The 17,091-nt window shown below is 48.2% G+C and overlaps 1 protein-coding gene across 16 annotated transcripts in view; it reads left to right on the top strand.

Moving 5' to 3' along the window:
- The window catches only part of Jakmip3 (Janus kinase and microtubule interacting protein 3), a 131,293-nt gene that overhangs the window by 8,552 nt on the left and 105,650 nt on the right, over positions 1–17,091 (top strand). Inside the window, exon 1 of one of the 16 annotated variants that reach the window (XM_057777753.1) lies at positions 15,910–16,033. The exons of the other annotated variants lie outside the window; for them this stretch is intronic. The gene's annotated coding sequence lies outside the window, so the exon portion shown is untranslated. Of the gene's footprint in view, positions 1–15,909; positions 16,034–17,091 lie in introns of those variants that run through there. 16 annotated transcript variants of the gene reach the window in all.

The raw sequence follows: 17,091 nt of genomic DNA, 5'->3' as shown, positions 1-17,091 counted from the left end.
TGTGGTCACATCTTTCTTTCATCCGTTCACCTGCTGAGGGACACGGGGCAGCTGCCGGTTTCAGCTCTCATAAAAAAGTGGTATTCTTTTTCTTTGCTCTTCCTCCTCTTCTGCCCTGGCTGTCCTGGAACTCATTATAGAAACCCGGCTGGCCTCAAACTCACAGAGATCCACCTTCCTCTGCATCCGAGTGCTGAAATTAAAGGCATGTATCACTATGCTTGATATTGTTTTTCTAAAAAGCAAAGTTTTATTTTTGCCCAATTCTGTTTTAGTTTATTTTCTAAACATTTGTTTATTTATTTGTGTGTGTGCGCGCGCGCATGCGCACGCGTACGTGTGTAGGCAGAAGGACAGTTCTCAGGAGTCAGTTCTCTCCTTCCATCACGTGGTTCTAGCAATTGAACTCAGGTCATCAGGCTTGGCAGCAGGTGAGTCATCTTGCTGGTCCTAATTATTAATTTTTCAGTGAAATATTTTAGATTAGCATACAAAGTAATGAGTTATACCAGGGTGTCTTCACTCATATGCTAAAATTATAATTCGGTTTTGGTTGGCATATGAAGACATGGGTTTCGCTATGGCATTTCCAGACACAGACACCATGTTTTAGTCTTATTCCTCCCCACGTTCCTGCTCTGTCCCCTCTCCTTTCGGCTGGTCCCCTTCCTCCCCAGCTCCCCATCCACCCCGCTCCGCTTTCATGTCACATTTACCCTAGTGCCATCTCCTCTTCTACTTTCCCTCCTTTGGTTGTAGCGCTCAGGAGACAGAGGCAGGGGGATTTCTGTGGGACTGAGGTCAGCCTTGTCTACCTAATGAGTTCCAGTCATGGCTACATAGTAAGACACTGCCTTACAAAAAAATGAAAAATGGACTATCAACCTATCCTTATTTTATGTCCCAGAGTCCCATCCTGGTCCCCATATTGCACCAGTGGTATGTCCTCTGCCCAGCCTTTCTGTTTCCCATGGCTTCGAGGTTTAGGAGGCCACTACTGTTATTTGGAGACGTTTGTCTCTTGAGTTTATCTGATGCGTCCTGATCAGAAGGAGGATGTGATCTGGGACAAGAAAGCCTCATCAGGGACATTGGGTCCATGTGTTGGACATCCTGTCATTCCCAGGACCAACGCCCCTGCCCTGTGTGAGGTGCTCTGTAAGGCGGCTACTTTCCCTTGCTAGCTGGTAAGTGTCACGCTGAGCTGAGCCTGTGCAGCCATTTCCCGCTTCTGCTGCTGACCGGAAAGCCGCGCACTTGCATCTCGTGGGCTCTGGCGGGGCGCTCCCAAGGCTGCAGGTCCCTTCACCCCATTATACCCACTAAGTGGAGCTTTGTGGTGAGGGACAGATGGTTCCCACTCCTTAGTGATGAACTTACTTCCATCAGCAGAAGACCTAGGTAGTGACTGTGTGCCAAGGCTAAATTCCAGTGATAACAGCCTTTACTTAGCTCTTAAAATGTCTCTAGCTTTGGATTTCAGAGTCTGGGAGGCCCCTGCGAGCTTTCCACAGCCTGAGTCAGGCTTTCGCTTGTAGCCTAGGCTAGCCTTTGGCCTCCTGCAGTGTTGGGGTGATGGGTGTGCACTCATTGTGCCTAGCTCAGTATCCAGGGCCTGATGCCTGTTCTCGTTTGCTGCTGGAACTTAATTGATCTTTTAGCTTGAAAGCCTTGAAGACTCTGTCTTTAGCTTTGATGTCTTGTAGTTTTACTAGAAATGTGTTGAAATCAATAAACTAGATTTAATTTTCTAGGGACCTGGTGAGCCCTTTGAAATTCAAGGTTTTTCTAAAATCTATATGAGAAGCTTCTTTGTTATGGCTTTAAATTTTATTTATTTATTGATTGATTGATTGATTTATTATTTTTATGTGTATGGGTGTTTTGGGATGTTTATATGCCAGTGCAGCATGTGTGTGCAGTGTCCAAGGAGGCCAGAAGAGGGCACTGGACCCCCTGAAACTGAAGTTATAGGCCGTTGTGACCCTCCATGTGGGTGCTAATAATACATGTAGAGTAGCCAGTGCTTTTAACTGCTGAGACCATTCTCCAGTTCTCCTGGTTATAGTCTTCTTGTTTGTTTGTTTGTTTTGTTTTGTTTTTTGAGACAGGGTTTCTCTGTAGCTTTGGAGCCTGTCCTGGAACTTGCTCTTGTAGACCAGGCTGGCCTCAAACTCAAAGAGATCTGCCTGCCTCTGCCTCTGCCTCCTGAGTGCTAGGATTAAAGGCATGTGCCATCACCACCCGACCTGGTTATAGTTTTTTTTTTTAAATATTTTTTATTATGTATACAATATTCTGTCTGTGTGTATGCCTGCAGGCCAGAAGAGGGCACCAGACCACATTACAGATGGTTGTGAGCCACCATGTGGTTGCTGGGAATTGAACTCAGGACCTTTGGAAGAGCAGACAAGTGCTCTTAACCTCTGAACCATCTCTCCAGCCCCTGAATATAGTTTTAAATGCTCTCTGGCCCCTTTGTATGTCTGTCTTTGCCTCTGTCTGTCTCTTCCAGGGACATGTGTCTCTATCTCCTCTCCTCTCCTCTCCTCTCCCCTCCTTTCCTTACCTTTCCTTATGCTGTAGCCCAGGCTGGCTTGGAATTCACTGTGTAGCCCACACTGGCCTTGAACTCATTATGAATTCTACACAGTCCACTCAGGTAGCTGAAGATTAAAGGCCTGAGCTCTGTAGACCAGGCTGGCCTTGAACTTGGAGATCCATTTGCCTCTGCCTCCGATGCTGGGATTAAAACATATGCCACCACACCTGGCCCCTTTACTATTTTCTCTATGTCACTTTATTTTCTTGGCTTTCCTGCCTTATTGTTCTTCAATATTTCTTATTAATTTTTCATTTAAGTCTTTTCTCCCTTGAGTATCTTAATATTAATTTCTTATTTTCAGATATTTTTTCTTATCCCAGCACTTGGGAGGTAGTGGCAGGGGGATCTCTATGAGTTTGAGGCCAGCCTAGCCTACAGAGTGACTTGCACAACAGCCAGATTTACACAGAGAAACCCTGTCTCGAAAAAAACAAACAAGGGCTGGAGAGATGGCTCAGTGGTTAAGAGCACTGTCTGCTCTTCCAAAGGTCCTGAGTTCAATTCCCAGCAACCACATGGTGGCTCACAACCATCTGTTATGAGGTCTGGTGCCCTCTTCTGGCCAGCAGGCATACACACAGACAGAATATTGTACACATAATAAATAAATAAATAAATTTAAAAAAAAAAGAAAGAAAAAAACAAACAAAAGGGGTATTTTTTTCTTCTTCTAGTCATTCAATAATTCTTTCATTTCTTTTTCTTTTTTATGTCAATTTTGGCTTTGTGGTTTTTCTTGTTTTACCCACTCACGACAGAATATCCTGTAGTCGGCCTTGAACTCATTGTGTAGCTGAGGCTAGCCTTGAACTACTGATCCTCCTGCCTCCACCTCTGCTGGGATTACGGGTGTGTGACCCTGCTTCTCAGGTTAGCTTCTGAACCGTGGGTGTGTTTTTTGTTGTTGTTATTGCTGTTTTTGTTGTTGCGTCCTCAGACTGTCTTGGAAGTTGCCTTTTCTCTGTATAGCTTTTCTGCCTCAGGTTGTTTTAGAGACCAGTGTGTGCCTTGCTCAGTTTTCCTCAAGGGAAGTCTCATTTCTCAGTTTCCCCAATTCTCTCCCATGGACTTAGCTTTCCTATACAAGATTGCTCTGAGGGCACACTGTCAGATTGGTGGAATCCAGGCATTTGAACGACAGCTTTCCCTTTCTCCTTTTCTTTCTCTTTTCCTCGATTACCCCCACACCCCTCCTCTTCTTCCCTTTATGTAGCCCAGACTGACTTTGAGCTGGCCTGTTCTCTGACTTCAGCCACTTTGGGTTAGGATTACAAGTGTGTGCACTATGCCCTTGCCTCTTAAGGCAAGAGCTATGGCACTGAGATACCATTCCAGACCTTAGATTTTTATGGGTGACTCTGGGTATTGAACCTAAGGCTTCAGCAGTCTAGGCAAGCCCTCTGTTGCTGAACTACATCCACGTCCCTACTCTTACCTCTCTCTAAGTGATACATCTTCATGTCTGCTCTTTTCCCAGGCAGTGGCCTTCTGGGTTCTTTGAGATTCCCCGCTATGACCTGGCCAGCAGCTGCCCAGTTTTCTCTAGCTGGTGGCTTTCACTCACCTGTGTTGTGCGCACCTTCCTTCCCTGTCTTCCTTGTGAGTTCTCCAAGCCTGCCTTTGCTTTTCAGGGCCTGAGGCTGGAGTGGGTGAACAGCAGGAGGGGTGCAAACTGGGATCTGTTCCTTTGCTTTTTCACTTACGTTTGCTTGGCAGTTTCGATATTTTCTGTCTTTAAGTGTAGATCCGTGAAGGCTTTTTAAGGCCATGGAGTTATTTGTGTGGTTAGATATGTCTGATCTTCCAGAGTGACTATTCTTGTACAAGTCTGTGCACATGTTAGTATTTCTGGGGCAATTCCTCAGAGTAGAACTGTTGGCCCATATGATAAGTATGTGTGTGTGTGTGTTTGTTTAATGTTTGTGGTTGTGTATGTGGTTGTGTGTGTTTATATATGTGTGGTTTTGTGTGTGGTTATATGTTTGTGGTTGTGTGTGTATGTGTTTATATATATATATGCGTGTGTGTGGTTTTGTGTGTATGTGGCTATGTGTGAGTGTGTGGAGGTCAGAGGTGTCTTCCTAAGTCCATCTTTGCCTTGTTTTGGGAAACAGGGTCTCTCACTAAATCTGGAGCTCACTGATTTCACTAAACTGATCGGCCAGCAAGCCTTGGGCTCCTTCTATTCCTGCTTCCCACCCAGCTGTTTTAGGGCTGGCCACTGGCACTCCTGCTGTTCCTTCTGTCTCTCCAGGAGCCTTTCAAAGGCTGTGAAAGTTGGGCTCTTCCCTGGGAAGTAGACAGCACACTCTTTCCACAAGACCCCTTTGGTTCTGGGTAGGCAAGAAGTCAGTTCACCTCCAAAGGACTCTAGACTCTCCCCAGGGTCCTCACAGAGAGCCTCAGAGAGGCTGGAACAGGTGTGAAAGTGGGCTTTCCCAATACCCATGACACATGTCCTCTAGTGACCCACAGAGCATGCACTGAGCTGTCCTTTGGTACCTCGTGTGCAGAAGAGAGCATCAGCAGCATTTGAGACTGATGTGAGCCAACTGAACGCAACCTTTCTCCCCCAGCATCAGAGGGTACCGGATGCCAGTCAGCTTTGCCAGAATGCCTGGCAACTGCAGGGGAACCAAACGGAGGAAAGAGGGATTGTGGCAAAGCACTGTCATGGTCCACATGGCAGCAGAACCAGCTGGCAGGAGCTGGGCCTGTAAGTTGCCTCAAGTCTCAGCTCTAATTAATGCCAGCTCGACTGTGTCATGTCCCTGCCTGACCTTCCTGCTTCTTTCTGCCTGACATCTTAAACCTTTTGTTTGAACTTGGGAACCTTGTCAGCAGGAGCTTAGCGCTGGTGTCCTGGCTTTGACTCCTCTCACACCGAAGTTTACGTGCATTCATCCTAATGATTAGTCTTCTCCCCATGGGAACTGTGAGTCTCAAACCCCAATTTCTTCATCTGATTCCAAGACCCTGAGGAGAAATTTCAGCCCCACCTATACGCTGGAATTTGACAGGGAACAAAGTCATTCCAAATGAATTTCAGGGTGTTGTTGAGCCCGGTCTACCTGGGCACTATTGTGCTGCCCTCGTCCATCTGTCTGTTTGCTCTTACCAGTACTGGTTACAGCTTGTCATTACGTGTGGGTGTCTGGGTGAGTTTTCTGGCCCTGTGCCATGCAGCTTACAAAGAAGACAGGTTTCTTGGGGCTCATGATTGGCGATGCTGTGAGTTCATTAGGGTTACTGAGAGAGCATGGGGGACTCACTCCTGGGAAGTCCCCTGGGTGACTCACAGACCGCTACACTTCTGTATGTTTCCCAGGCAATTTATTGGCTCTTACATGGTGGCAATTGGAATCTTGGGGAGTTTAGAGACTACCTGTGGATCTCAGGAAGGCCTCGTGAGTTCTGGCTCTCTTCCTTCTACAAGAGAACATTAATAGACATGGTCTCGTGAGATCGCGAGTAGGCCATCCCAGCTGCTCTGTGCCAGATGCTGATGGTCATGACAATCAAATCTAGAGGAAATAGCTGTACACTTCGCTTCATCCACTCAATACCTGGAAGAGCTCAACATCACACTCCCCAGGAACCATTGGTGGGATTTTACATCTCCTGTGGTTGCTGTCACCTTGGACCCTGTGTCTGACATCCACGCTTCTCTCTCCTGCTACATACAATCTTTGTGGTGGGTAGCTGTAGATCTGGGGGCTAGGGGTAGGGAGAGGAGGGCAGGAGATCAGGGTGTACTTGTGACTAGTCCATGTGGGACTATAATTCTTCAGAGATGGGCCCTCTCCTCATCATGTGGGCTAGGGATCTGTGACGAACTTTGAGCTAGCGTCTGGTGAGACTTGAGGTGTTCGGCAGTGACATAACACCTTTGCTCCCTCAGCAGTGGCGCTCTGGCATCAAGCAGATGTTGCAGCCCCTTACTCCATGCCTCCCTTCCACCTCAGGTGAATGTTGGATGCCAGGGACAGGACCATCCCAGGCCCAGCAGCAGCAGGGGCTTACCCAAGCAAGCATGACAAATATTCTTTCAGAATCCCACCCACAGAGTGGCAAAATCTGCGCAGGGTTCAGACTCCCAGCCTGGGTTCCAGACTCCCACCTTGAGTTTCAGATTCCCACCCTGGGGTCCAGCCTCCTGTTCTAAGATCCAGATTACCACCCTGGATTCCAGATTCCCATCCTAGGTTCCAGATTCCCGCCCTGGGTTCTAGACTCCTACCCTAGGTTCCAGATTCCCACCCTGGGTTCCGGCCTCCTGTTCTAAGATCCAGATTCCCACCCTGGGATTCCAGACTCCCATCCTAGGTTCCAGACTCCCATCCTGGGTTCTTGACACCCACCATAGGTTCCGGATTCCCGCCCTGGGTTCTAGACTGCCATCCTGGGTTCCCACTCTGGGTTCTAGACTCCGGCCCTAGGTTTCAGATTCCCACCCTGGGTTCCAGACTCCCATCTTAGGTTCCAGACCCCGCCCTGCATTCCAGACTTCCATCCTGGTTTCCAGGCTCCCTTGCTGGGTTCCAAACTCTCACTCTGTGTTCCAGATTCCCCCTTAAGCTCCCAGAACCACATTCTGGAGGCTTCTACTTCCAGTCCCTGACCCCAGGCACAAGCTGTCAGCCTGCATCCCACCAGAGTTCCTCTCCTTCTCCTCATTAGGATTTGAGACAAGGCTTGTAGGTGTTTTAGGATGGGACTCCAGGGAGCAGAATCAGGGATGAAAATCACTTCAGGGAGGGAGGGTAGTATTTTTATTTGGCTATGGCTATGGCTGCATTTTGAATGTAATTCCCTAGCAACAGAAGCAGGTGAGAAAAGACTCCCATTTGCCATCCCCAGAAAGGAAAGGGGAGTGCAGAGTGTCCTCCTGACCCTGTGGGCGGAACATTGCCTTGAGTGAAGGAGACTCTGCTTCTAGAGTGCTGAGCAGGCCTTAGGCCACACCCTGTGGAGGCAGCAGAGCTGGAGTCCAGAGTGTGCAGGAATACATGGCCAACGGCTCCCCTGTCAGGACGTCCTGGACAGAGTATGTTCAGAACACGCACACCTCACACCCTTCCATACGGAGCTCACAATTGAACCCCACATACAGCCGAGACCAGGAGACCAGCAGGTGGGACATGACAGGTACTGTTTGAACCCTTTGGCTTTGGTCTTTCCACAGCCCACATACGGTCACCTCCTCCCTTCCAGTGTGGCAGAAATGTGGGGCCCTCGGCTCTGGGCACTCGGGGCTGAAGGCAGCAGCTGTGTCCCATACTAACCCTCGTGAAAGCGGCACCATCCTCTTCTCTGCCCCACCAGCATGAATGCCGTGCATTCTCTGCTCTGGCTTACGTGACGTATGCCTATTAGCAATGGACATAATGGCGCTGTGTTCACTTTGGGTACTGAGTACAAGTAAGGGAGAGGGACTCAGAAGGCATCACAGTGAGAGAACCTGCTGCCAGCACTTCCAGGGTCAGATGGGGGTGTTGTGGGATCCTCAGCCCTCTTTCCTGTGAGTGTGTACTGGCCCATATCCCTTCCGGGTACTGCTCAGATTGTGGGGCTCCTGGAGATGAGATATGGTGCTGCTCCCAGAGCCTGTGGGTGCCACTTACTCCAAAGTGGGCCCAGGTCAGGGCTTGGTGCCTAGCTAGTGTGATATATTGGTGAATGACTTCAATTGTGTGTGTGTCTGTGTGTTTGCACATGTGGGAAGGATTGCATCAGGGAGTAGGAGATCACATTTTTCTGGGTGGACGGCACTATTGAAAATGTACACCTTAGGTTCCAGAGTCCTAGCAGCAATCCACTGGCCACACCTTCCAGGCCTGTGGTGTTCTCAGGTTCAGGGGACCTTCAGGGCTGGGCATGGCAGAAGGCCATTGTAGGGCTATCATATCTCCATACAGTGAGATTGCTGGGTGGCTTCGACGGATGGTGGCTTTAACCTGTCTAACCCTGGACAGTTGATCACAGTGAGGACAATTGTATTTTCAGCTACGCACCCATACTCGAATCCTCTGTGGGTCTGCAGGTGTGAAGAAGAGCCTCTCTCCCTTCTGACCTTTGCTTCTCCTTCGGGAGGTCCCAGTGCCCAGCAGGCAGGGTGAGGGCATCATGGTGCATCTCAGTGGTGCTGTCTGTGCCGCCATCAGCCTCTGTCACTCAGAATGATGCTGTGGAGTGTTGTCTTTGTAGAAGCCAAGCGTTTCTGTGCACAGGGAAAGGGACTGAGGGTTTGAGTCAGGAGGTGAGGACCCTGAATGCCCAGTGTCCACCTCTCTCTACAGGAAGTGTTTAACAAAGCTAACATGGCCACAGTAAGGAGGCAACTCTGACCATGGATGGAAGGAGAGGCCAGGACTAGGCCCACCACTTCTGTCTTTCCAGTTCCACCTCCACAATGATACCCCAGCCTCAAGTCCCACACTGAAGCCATTTTTCTTTCATAAATGGTGTATGAGTGCCCTCAGGAGAACATGGCAGCTGATAGTATGCAAGTTTCAGAGACTCTGGCAAAGGCCCTATCTACTCACAGTGGAGGCAGGAGGACAAATTAGAGTGATGGCCTGGGCTACCTGCCACTATCACCAACTACAGTGACTCTCAGGAGTCAGACATTCAGGAAAAGGCTTATTTGAACCCTGAGGGCTGTTGGGAGGTTATTCCTGTTTTAAGCTTTTATTGTCAGAGTATAGATGCTACTTAAGGCAGTAAATAGGATCGCTGGCAAGGTCTCAACCATGCTACATTCTCCTCCAGCTCTCTCAATGCTGGGCTTAAATGCTGCTGGAATTGACTCGAGCCCAGGGTTCAGGAGGGAAAGAAGAAATCGAGAAATAGATAAGGGAGAGAGGAAGGGAGGGGCTGATTTAGGCATCAGAAATATGAACCCTGGAGCTAAAAGCCCAAAAACCAGAGCTGTAGCTACTTAGGCCAGAGGCAGGTCTCCTCCATCCCCAAGTGTATTTTCTTACCCGTTCATAGGCTGGGGTAGGAGGGCAAACTACTGTAGGGAGCTGCACCTTAGACCCTGCCCAGTGCTCTGACCCCACCCCCAAGAGCTACCTGATATGATATCAGACTGAAAATTCCTACTAAGCCCCGAGAAAAACTCGCCTGTCAATATCAGCTCTGCGTGGAAGCATTTTAGGGAGACTGTGAAGAGCCAGGCCTTTCCTCTCCCACATTTGAGGCTCAACTTGAGATTTTCCAATGCAGAGGCAATGGCGAGATGGGTCTGGGTGGTACCCGGGCACGGAGAAAACAACATAATGATTCTTCTAATAGATACTAAGAAAATAGCTCGGTAAATTGCAATATCCATTCATGATGGCAAAACACAAGCATTTAGCAAACTCAGAACACAGATGGGTTGGTTCTTGGTCGCAACGAAAGGCGTCCAGTGGATCTGTGGCCAACATGGTGTTAGGTGGGAGACTGTTGGGAATGTCTCAAGTCAGAACAGTTAGAGGCTCTCTTACTGTTCTCAAGTATTGCTGGAACAACTCCAAGGCCATAGAAGGAAGATAAAGAGTAGAATCGGAATGGAAAAAAAAATGAAGCTGTTTTCCACGTATGATATCATCGATGCAAACGGAAAAAGGGTGTGGAACAAACTCTCAGAACTTATTAGTTTATCAACTTTCTATCCCAAGGTCAATTTCAAAAGGATTACTGGTGTTTTAGTGAGAGATTTCTAGAAGAAGAGAACCAATGGAGTTTGTGTGTGTATACATTTATGTACATATACAGACATATGTATATATGAATTTATTAATTCAGCTTTAAAATAATAACAATAGCTAATCACACCCAAGATGCTGAGAACCGGGTGGTTGTGTATTCCTTGAGGCTAAACACCTCAACAGTCACATGATAACTGTGTCTCCTGGGGTAATAGCTGTTACAAGTCTACAAGGCAGGTTCTTCAATAGTTCCAATCTGGTGCCAGGCACGTGGAAGCTTCCTAAAGAAAGGCTGGCTCCTAACCCATGACGAAAACTTGGAAATGCTGGTTCTGTTCACAGTGAAAGAATTGACAGCAGCAGGAACAGGGCAAAGCAACTCAGCAAAAGGCAGGATGACCCTCTTGACACTGTTTTCAGCTGCGCTGCTACCAGAAGGTGTCACCCACAATCAGGATGGGTTTTCCCAAGTCCATCAATCTTTAGATCAGATCCCTATTCAGGTGACTCTAATTTATAGCAAGTTGAGGTTTAAGCCAGCCATAATAGCTGGTGTCCCCACATGCCACCTTCTTGCTACTTATGGTAGGAAATAGTAAATATCTTCCACATGCTTCTCAACTACTAGGCACCTGTTTACTTGCATTTGAAGTTATGTACAACCTTTTGGACAAAATTATATAACTTCACTAATGCGGTGGTTAATGTTAATTGTCCAGTTGTTCAATAGACCGAATCTTAGGACCATCCAGAGATAGGCCTCTGGGAATGCATATGGATGGTTTACATTAATTGTGGTGGGAAGATCTGCCCGCTGCGGAGATCCTGAACTGAATGAAGAAGAGAGAGGGAGCAATGCATGCATTCACTGCTCTCTGTTCCTGATGGTGGCTGTGATCTGACTGTATGTATGGCTGATATGCTTCAAGCTCCTGTCTATCACCATGACTTCCTTATTGTGATAGACTGATCCCTTGAACTCTGAGCCAGAATAGACCCTTTCTCTTTCTCTTAAGTTGCTTTGGTCAGGGATTTTTATTAGTGATATGAAAAGGATCTAAAACAACAAAAACAGTGTGTCTGCGTGCTGTGTGTGTGTGTGCATGTGTGCTGTGTGTGTCCGCTCGCATGTTGCTAGGGACCAACCCAGGGCCTTCAGTAGTCTAGGTAGACCCTCTACCACCAAGTCGCATCCCCATACAACTTCAATATAGAACATTTGAAAGCTTGTAGATGCGATCGGATGATGCTATGATGCTGTACAAGAAGACAATGTCCCAGAGACGTCAGCTTCTTCCTAGAGACCCGCTAACCTCAAGACAGTCCCAAAGTCCAAAGAGGACTTCACCAAACCTGGTAAATTGGCTCAGAGAGGTTGAGTCTGAACAAGAAGGCAGAGGTTTAACTTTCCAGACACCAAGATTTTGTTCAGCCTTAGAACGGCGGCAGCGCTGGTGCCGATGCCAGAGCCAGCATGCTTGGGGAACACCAAGACTAAAAAAATATTCCAAGAACTCCTAAAGGTTTTTTTTTTTTTTAAAAAAAACTTTACACAATGAAGATTTCTTAAACAATAAATGAAAACATAAAACACAGAAAAGATGGATAAAATGATTAACGTCTCTGTAGAGAGAAGACAATCTAAACCCTGAAGGAAAAATAAAACTAGTGGCAACCAGTAAAGGGTTAATAGCCAAGAAAGCCTTATTTAAGACAGTAAATGACAATTACTCCCACAGAGACAGAGGGGGAAGGAAGGAATCACATGAGCCGTGGACACAGAGGCCAGAGCAGCCAACAAACACATCTAAGATGGCTCTCGTCTGTCACTAGGGAAAGCAAATCAGACTCAGTCAGCGTGACTAACACGGAGCATAGCCAGCTGTGGTGAGGAGGCAGTTTACCATGACTGGCCACCACTCTGGGGACAAGCTCCAACATTTAACAAAGTCAGGATTCCTGTTCCCCTTTGCTAGCCACCGCCCATCCCTGGGTACTCGCTTCAATGACACCTGAGCAGGTGGGTGTCAGAGTCATAGCAGGGTTTCACTGTAGCACCATTTATGAAAACATAGAAATAGAAACCGCCTCACTCCTCATCGGTAGAGAGGAGGTGGAACTCAGTAATGTGATTTTTTAAAACATCTGTGGGAATACAGTAGAAACAAATGGAGATCTACACGCCCCATTGTGGATAAACATCAAGAGCACAGTGCTGGGCAAAAGGCCCTGCAGAGTATGACATCACTTCTGCTTATGCTCCATAGCACACGAAGCAATAACTGGATGGTCGTGGATATAGGCTTGTGAGGTGACAGTACAGAGCCCCCCATGAGAGTAATGAAAATGGGTCTGGGGTACGAGCAATTGCCATGGGAGGCGTGGCCAGGGGTGGGACATAGGAGCCCCTTGCTCCTGGCAGAAGCTGACGGGTGGTGGCTTAGATGGGTGGTGGGGCTGTGAGGTGCAGGAGAGGCAAGGGATGATTAGTGGGTGGCGGATCAGGAGCCGAAGTGAAAGGGAGAATGGACTCTTGGCGTGGGGGAAGATTGTCTGAACTTTACCGGTCTGAGACATCCCTGAGGGATCAGAGGGAGGATTATGGAGCTGGGTTTCTAGTGATGAGGTGGCAGGTCTATGAGTCTGGGACTCACTGAGTACCCAAGTTCTCCTGAAGAGGGGACAGTGACCTCCTAATGGGAAGGGCGAACAAGGGTGAGGCTGGCAGAGGTTAATCGAGGGGCCTCTTGGTGACAGAAAAGACGACACAAGATTCCCTAGGGGGCAATTCGCAGTTGTCCAAGTGCTGAGACAGGAGTGGCCATTCCTCAGGTTGGCCCTAGGGCCCACTCCCGTTAGTCTGTTGGGTCTACTCTGGGGGCTGAGACCTGGTTCTGAGACCTGGAAGGACTTCTGCAGGAGGTCCATGAAGGATTGCTGTTTTCTTATCATGCCCGTGTTTTCCCAGTTCTCTACAATGAGTAGATTTATGTTTTTAATTATGTATATGAGATTATGAGTATGCATATGTGTCTGTGCACATGAATGCAATTGTGAGCTACCCGGCATGGGAACTGGGAAAGGAAATCAGTCCCTCTATAAGAGCAGTGCATGCTCTCAACTGCTGAGCCATCTCCCCACCATCTCCCCAGCCCCCAGAGAATTCTTTTCTTAAAGGTCAGAGTCTCACTGTGTAGCCCCCTGACTGTCCTAGAACTTACTTTGGAGCCCAGGCTGATCTCAGACTCATAAATATTCATCTGCCTCCTATCTCCTCCCCTCCCCTCCAAGCACTGGTTATATTTTATTTTTATAGTCAGGAAACAGATATGTTTTACATCAGTTAGCTGCACTGAAGGGCATGCCTTAGTGTGGTGCCCAGACCCTGTCCCTTTTACTCCCTTTCAGCCTGGGGACTCTAGAAGGGTGTCCCTTTCTGAGGCTGAGAAAGGACAGCCTTTGGGGGACACTTTTGTTGCGGTGACAAGTGAAAGCACCTGGTTAACACATTTGAATAAGTTTGTTTTAAAATGAAAAGTAGATTTTCCTGACATAACAATACATATTCATAGTCTTACAATGCATGTAATCCAGAAATACATAAAGCAGAAGGTCAAGTCCTCTGTGGGTTTCTGTGACTTAGAGGTAAAACCATGTGATAGTTTGGTATATGCACGTGTAGACCTTTTAGACACAGTGAGTAAGATAGGAGACTCAAGTTTAGGGCTTGTGCCTTTACCTGCTGAGCTATGTCCACAGCCTGTACTTTTTATGTTTGTGACTTTTGTGGGACTGTTGTGAGGAGCTCACACAAAGGTGCACATGTACTCGTGGGCACACACATGCACACACACTTTTTCTTTCTCACCGTGCTGGGACTTGAGCCTGGGACCTACCATGTGGTGGGTGTGTATATACATTTTTCAGCCAACTTTTCAAAAGCTTAGCAGTAAGCTGTTTCCATCTCACCCGTTGACAGCACAGACGTAGGGACCTGTCAATGGTGCCATTACACACTAGTGTTTGCCTTTTGAGGTTGGGGTGGATTCTTTCTCCATTGTTGGACCTTTAGGTTGCTTCCAGTTTTATGCTCTTGTGTTATTGGAAACATTGCTACAATTCTCTTCCAGTGAGCCATGTTTTGTTCTAAGAGCACTGCCTGGCTCAGTGTGTAACCATGTGTATTGCAAAATAAAACAAAACCTGTGTATGTTCCAATAGTGGTCTGCTCCAGACATGGGGGAAGAGGAGCTGTCCTCCAAACTTGGACTGAGATTCAGACTGGCCTCACGGGGTTGATGGTCTGGCTTCATGGTCCATCTTGTGCTACAGTCCAGGGAGTGGTTGGGACCCTGACCTCAGACTCCCCATCCCACATCACACTGATTAGTTGTGGGGTGGAGGGCAGGAGGCTTGGCCTAAGATTCCTCACCTGTGAAACAGGAAGAACCTCAGTGATTGGCTGTGGGGCTGCCGTGACTGGCAGGTGAGTTAGGACAAAAAGGGGCATAGGACAGCATCTTCGCAGAGTGTTACTGTTGTCACCACAAACAGGTCATTTGTTCTAATAGATGGGAACTAGCCAGACACAGACAGACAGCAGGTAGGGGGCTTCCTGACTTAGTGGGCTACATTGTATCATTATCTGTCTTCTCTGTGGAGTGTGATGCCAGTTGGCTCTAGTTTGTTGGGAGGGCATGACTTTGGGGCCTGACTAGAAGAGGCCAGTGGGAGGAAAGGGTGGTACAGGCCAGTGCACTAGGGTTGGGGCAGGGTTGATGGGAGCAAAGTGGGCATGCAGGGTCTCCCTGGTTAGCGCTGGAGAGCCAGGCCTGGGTGCCCATATCTCCCCTGGATCCAGACTCAGCTGTAGTCACAGTTCTTTTCCTGGTGGTTATGCCCTGGCAGGGCAGTCAGGGTTATTTTAATTGCTTCTTCCCCAGTTCAAGCAAACCAGCTGGGGCCAGAGTGCCGCCTGCTGCCGGGGGAACCCACACTTTCTAAGAAATTGCTTTTCAGGCCAGCAGTGTTCCCCAGAGTCACTCAGACCATGGTGCTGAGCTCAACGGCTCTCTTCCATTTTCTTTATTCAGCCTCTCCCTATGTGCCCTTCAGAATGAACATACCCTTCTTAGTGGAAACACATTCCACTAGTGACCTTATAGTGACCTAAGATCTCTGTGGGGATTCGGCGTCCCAGAGGACGAGAGGAGCAGAATGTGTGCAGAAGCAGCTTGAGATTGGGACCCACCCAATCTCAGAGTAGGAGCTGTGCAGCACGGGTCTCTGCTCCTCCCTCTCCCTTTCATGTAAGGAGCTGTCTAGATCCTCTCAGGAGCCAGCCTTCCTCCCTTGGCTGTGCAGCTCAGAGCAGTCAGGATCCCCACAGTGGTACAGTGCCATCGCCTCCCCGGTTGTGGTCATCCTGAGCTCTGGGCCTCCATCTCCAGTGAGTGAGCCCAGAGTACGGCAGAAGCCCTCTGCTTTTGGAGGGAGCTTCAGCCATGCGGGCTGCTGGGCTCTGCTTAGAAACGGCTGGAGAAATGGTTCCTCCCCCTGGATGCAGTCACAGCGTGGTCAATCCCATCTGAAAAATAAAAGCAGAGTTCTTTGCTGAGTCACAGAAGCTCCAGAGCTGATTTGCACACGCCAGGCTGAGTCTGGGCAAACAGAGAGAGTTCCAGCGTCTAGATGAGAGATGGGCAAAGAGCAAAACCTGAGGCTTGAGACTGTGAGTATGTGTTCTGAGTACTGTAAATGCTTTGTCATTTTCTGACTGGGCTAAGGTTTGCCTCTCCAGGTTTATTCTGCTTGAATTCTCTGCTATATTTAGCATGCACATATACGTGCTAAAAGTTAGCAGTGTGGTATCTTGAGTGTGCAGGAACATGTAGAGGAAGATATTCCAGGTCTGCTTTTATCTGCACACTCTTGCACGAGCTTGGGGGGTACCTGGGCCTGATTCTCTCATAGTGTTCCTTTAAAACATGGCTGTCCGTTTAACTGACTCTGCAAGTGGAGCCTTGTCGCTGGCAGCTGGGATGAGCTGGAGGATCTGGGTGGCAACTTTGCTCGGTTCCATGGAGACAAAAATCCCATGAGCAGAGCCTCTGGAAACTCTGGGCCCAGCCTGGAAGCCTCCACTGCCTTCCCCTTCCCAGATGAATGGGGTGCTGGATTGGACTTGCCTCTTGTTTTCTTGTGTGGTTTTGGCTGCTTCCTTTCTTATCTTCTGCCGGTCCTATGATTGGAGAGTGTCTTCTCTTTAAAACTTAATTAGGAATCACTTTCCTCCTCCTCCTCCTCCTTCTTCTTCTTCTTCTTGTTTTGTTTGTTTGTTTTGTTTTTTCAAGACAGAGTTTCTCTGTGTAGCTCTGGTGCCTGTCCTGGAACTAGCTCTTGTAGAACAAGCTGGTCTCGAACTCACAGCCCTGCCTCTGCTTCCTGAGTGCTGGGATTAAAGGCGTGTATTGCCACCACCCAGCTAGGAATCACTTCTAAGCAAAGCAGTAGGGGAAGCAGCAGCTTGTATAAAAAGATATCCTCGTTATCTTAGAAAGGAGCCATCACTTTTGCAGGGTGCCTCAGTTTTTCCAGTTGCTCAGAGAAAACCCAGTGTTGACTGAGGCTGGCAGGGCCATATTAGAAAGGTATAGCAGGTAATTGGCAATAACTAAGTTATCCTAATGATGTCACGAGGCATCTGAGCAGCCACGAACCTGTGCACGAAGGCTACATTTGCAGGCCATCACCTGTCATTTTGTTATTGATTCATAATGTGAGAAGAGA

Source organism: Chionomys nivalis, chromosome 8 (assembly GCF_950005125.1).
Source record: "Chionomys nivalis chromosome 8, mChiNiv1.1, whole genome shotgun sequence".
In the NCBI taxonomy this organism is placed as follows: Eukaryota; Metazoa; Chordata; class Mammalia; order Rodentia; family Cricetidae; genus Chionomys; species Chionomys nivalis.
The sequence above is the reverse complement of the archived record's forward strand: the minus strand, read 5'-3'. Positions and strand labels throughout refer to the sequence as shown.